The following is a 4,394-nucleotide window of genomic DNA, read 5'->3' on the forward strand; positions in this document are numbered from 1 at the left end:
CTCTCTGCCGTCTCCGCGTCCAGCAGCTGGGAGGCGGACTCGCCCGTGTTACGTTCATCCGTCAGCTCCGATGTCAGCTCTGAGATCCGGGTCTCTAACCGGTCACTGTTTAGTCGCAGCTCATTCCGCTCCTTCTCCACCTTCTCAAGCTTGCTCCGCAGCTGCTGGATCTCCTTGTCTTTGTTCCGGATCTGCTCCTCCAACAGCTGCACCTCGATGAGGGGCCTCACGGTGGTGAAGAGTTTCCACCAGGGCCAGTCCTTCACCCCTTTGTTCTTCTTGATGTTCTTCTGCACACAGCGAATGGCCAGGTCCTGGATCTTTCTCTTCTTGAAGTGCTGGCGGGTGAGGTAGCCCCTGCAGGCTGCCTGAAACAGGGTCAGGTTCCTACTGGTTTGTTCATCCCGCTGCTCCTCTAGCTTCGCCAAAGTGCCTGCCTAAACGGGACGTTTTCTGAGAACAGAGGCTGTGCTTTTCACGTAATGCCACCTGATATGAAAGCATAGCTTGTTCGGTCAGTTAGCAAAGAAGAATCTGCTCTAAAAATGTTCCTAATAATCTGGAGGCTCTAGCAGGTCGTTTCCATTGCCTAGGAGTTCAGAAGAGTCTGTGCCAAGTTGAAGTAGAAAGGATATGATAAAATGCTGGCAGTGGACTCTGAGGAGTGAGAGGAGAAGCGAAGAAGGGAGGCCATTAGGATGGAGGAAAATAGCCTGTGCAAATGGAAAATGCCGTGCTTGGAAGTTTCATCGGACCCAAATGCTTATGTTCAGGGAAAATGCTATTACAGACTGAAAAGTTAATTTGACATCAAGTGGAGGACAACCCTGAAATATTTAAGTTACAGTTGAGAATAATTTTTGAAAGAAATTATATAATATTTATCAGTCACAAGAAACTATGAAACATATGGAAGTTAAAACCATGATAAACAAGTCCCTTGAACCCGTCTTCAACTTAAGAGCCAGAACAAACCGAGATCTTGTCGTTTCTGCCTGTGCACCTACCTCCCCATTCTTCCCTTCTCCAGTCTCCTAAATGCCATGTTTTCATTTCCTTGCTTTAAAAGAAAAGACTTAATCAAACACAGAGATAAAAAAAAAAAGATACACTTTCATTTGAGAGTTGGGAGCAGTAATATACTGTGATACGGTGCTGTAATAGAATTCTGCAATTTCCTTTTTTTATTCACATAAAAGTAATCCTTTTTTTCTCCTTGAAATGTATTTATTCTTTCTCACTAGAAGCCCACACCATGTTGCATTTCTCCTGTTGATCAGGATTGAGGTGGTTTCCAATTTTTTTTATACTTAGGAACAATATTGCAAATAAGGAAGAAGACAAGCAAGAAAACAGAAAAATTACACCAATGAGAAAAATTATCTAGGGGGCTTTTCATTCTAGTCTGTCATAGTCTAGAAGCTGTGCTGAATCCTGCTTTCACCACAGCAACATTCACTTCTCTACTGACATATGAGTGGTGGCTGTGACTGAAATGCACTGATCAGGAATGAACCAGGCAGGTTCTCCTACCTAAATGGCAAGAGTTCTAAAAAAAGATAGTAGCGAGGGAGAGAGATGTAAAGAAATAGGCAAGGGGCAATGGGGACTTGATGAGGCAGGGTGATGAAAGGCATTGATAAATATGAAATAATTACATGAAACACAATGTATATGAATGATTGTATAAAATGTACATGAATGAAACAAAGTACATACGAATGATTTTTTTCAAAAAAAGTGTTCTGAAAAGGGTATTTATCCTAAATAAATAAAATCAGAGTGCAAGTCTTGGGGGAGGTAAAATATAAATTCTATTTGCAATTATGAGGGATAAAATAGTTAAAGTTAAGCAGGCAAAAAGTCTGGCTAAGTATGTTACAAGTAGAACCATTCTTCCTTTCTTAGCTTCATTCTCACCTCCTTGGAGAGGCCTTTCTCAACTATTCTAAAATGAGTTTCACTTTCCTCCTGATACACATACTCAAAATCTACTTTCTCTCAAAATATCCTGTTTCAAAGTAACCACATTCTGCTGTGCACTTGTTACTTTCGTTATGGGCTGCTGAGCCAGTTCTTCTGACTCATGATGATTATAGAATGAATGGTTGCCAGGGCCTGTGGAATTCTTAGGACCATTGCCACACTCGTGCCCATTGCAGCAACCGCTGTGTTGTTCTGTCTTGTTGAGAGTCTTCTTTTTTCAGTTGACTCTATCTTTTCTCAAACATCATGTGCTCTAAGAACTGACGCCTCTGGATAACATCCAATATATGTCAGAGTTTTGACTTTCTTGCTTCTAAGGAACATTCTAATTGTACTTCTTCCAAGATAGTCTTTTTCCACATTCTTTTGGCAGTCTGTGTTATATGAAGTATTCTCCACTAACACAATTATTCAAGACCATAAATTCTTTGTCTTCTTTATTTATTGTCCAGATTTTACATGTATATATAGCAAGTGAAAATGCTATTGGTTCGAGTCAAGCATAGTTTCGTGTTCAAAGTGACATTTTTGTGTTTAATACTTTATAGAAGTCCTTTGCAGCAAATTTTCCCATTGCAGTGTATCTTTTGATTGATTGACTGATTTTTCCATGGGTAGATCCAAGTAATAAAAAGTCCTTGACCACTTCAATGTTTTTTTTCAGTTTATTATGATGTTAATTACTGGTCTTAGACCATTGCTTTGCTGTGGTCTTTCCGATTACTAGCTATGCACCTGAGACGTGGACTATGAATAAGGATGACAGAAAAGGAATTGATGCCTTTGAGCTGTTGTGTTGATGAAGAACACTGAACATTCTATGGATGGCCAAGAAAATGAATAGATGTGGAGAGGGTGCAGCCAGAGTGTTCTTTGGAGGCAAAAATGATGAGGCTTTGCCTAATATATTTTGGACATATTGCTAGGAGGGGCTGTTCCTTAGAGAGGGACATGATGTTTGGAAGGGTGGAGGGTCAGCATAGGAACGGAAGACCCTTAACCAGGTGGATTGACAAGGCGATTGCTGTCATGGGCTCTTGTGTGTCAGGAAGTGTGAGGATGGCACAGGTTAGAATAGGGTTCAGATCTTTTGTTCATAGGGTTGCTATGAGTCGAACTCAATTCAGTGGCAGTTAATAACAACAACAACAAAAAGTACTGGTCAAGTTGAGAGGATTTTTGTTTTATGTTAATATGTAATCCGTTTTTAAGGCTAGTGTATTTTATCTTTATCAATAAATGCCACAGATCTTGATGGTCTGCTAACATAAAGATTACTTCCTAGAAAATTCTGTGGAGCAAGTCTACTCTAGTAGAATAAAAAATTGACTTGAGTAAAGCTAACAATAGTGAGTCTACAAAATCAGAAGAACCATCAACAAATTAATAGAAAAACTATTAGATAGATAGATAGATTTATATCTATATCTATCTATCTATATTCACACAATGGAATGCTATGCAGCACTGAAAAACAAGGAACTAATGAAACATTACACAACATAGGTTATCCTTGAGGACATTATGCTAAGTGAACTTTATCAGTCACAAAAGTACAAATATTGTAAAACATTATTATTATAAAACAGGACAGATATGGGGGTTGGGGAGAAATCAAGAAAAGAAGGAATAAATAATGAATACTACAGAAGAGAATACTTGAAATAGAAGGAAAGAATTATTTAAAAAGAATATATGATTAGGCATTATTTGTACGGTGATAGTATAGAATAAGAGGTAGATAGCAAAGTGAACTGGGGGAGGAGTGTGTGTGGTAGAGAAGGGAGGAAATTATGCAACAAGGAATGATTTTTTTTTTTAAAGTGAGCTGGTGGGGTAGGGAGGGAAATGTGCAGTAATGAATGAATGAAAATCCAACTTTTCTGACACTTTCATTAAAACGCCAATTAAAAAAAGAAAGACAAGCAGGAGAATGTGAGAGTTAGATGCAGAGGCTGGTGGGGGCAGGTACACTGAAGGGGGAAGAGGCAAGGACAATGCCTACACAATGGTGTTCACTGATTAAAGGAGAGAGACCACACTTGGGGGCGCGTTGAGATAGTGTGTAATTATGGGCGTTCTAAGTTTCTGTTATCTCTGTGGACTTTCAGATTGAGTTTTTAAACAGGCTTATTAGATTTTAGAAGGGAATCTGATTTAAAAAATATTGCTAAAAAATTATCACCATAATTATTCTAATTATACCCTGGGTATAGATAATTTTAGATGAGCATTTAAAAGAATAATAGAAGATAATTGATGCCACAAAAATGAGCTACATGTGATATTTAAGAGAGAAGTAATGAAATTAGCCATCAACAAACGAATGGCTAGAGAAGCTGTGGTATATTTGCACAATGGAATACTATGCTGCATTAAAAAACAAGGAACTCATGCAATATTACTCA

General features: G+C 38.7%; 1 protein-coding gene and 1 pseudogene across 1 annotated transcript in view; both read right to left on the minus strand.

Moving 5' to 3' along the window:
* The window catches only part of LOC102852542, a 6,046-nt pseudogene extending 3,486 nt beyond the window's left edge, over window positions 1–2,560 (minus strand).
* LOC102843445 (chromosome unknown open reading frame, human C1orf168) overlaps window positions 1–4,394 on the minus strand; it is a 125,405-nt gene that overhangs the window by 15,112 nt on the left and 105,899 nt on the right. The window lies entirely within an intron of this gene.

The sequence above is a fragment of the Elephantulus edwardii genome, unplaced genomic scaffold (genome assembly GCF_000299155.1).
Source record: "Elephantulus edwardii isolate Elephantulus edwardi_28Jun2011 unplaced genomic scaffold, EleEdw1.0 scaffold00005, whole genome shotgun sequence".
Classification (NCBI taxonomy): Eukaryota; Metazoa; Chordata; class Mammalia; order Macroscelidea; family Macroscelididae; genus Elephantulus; species Elephantulus edwardii.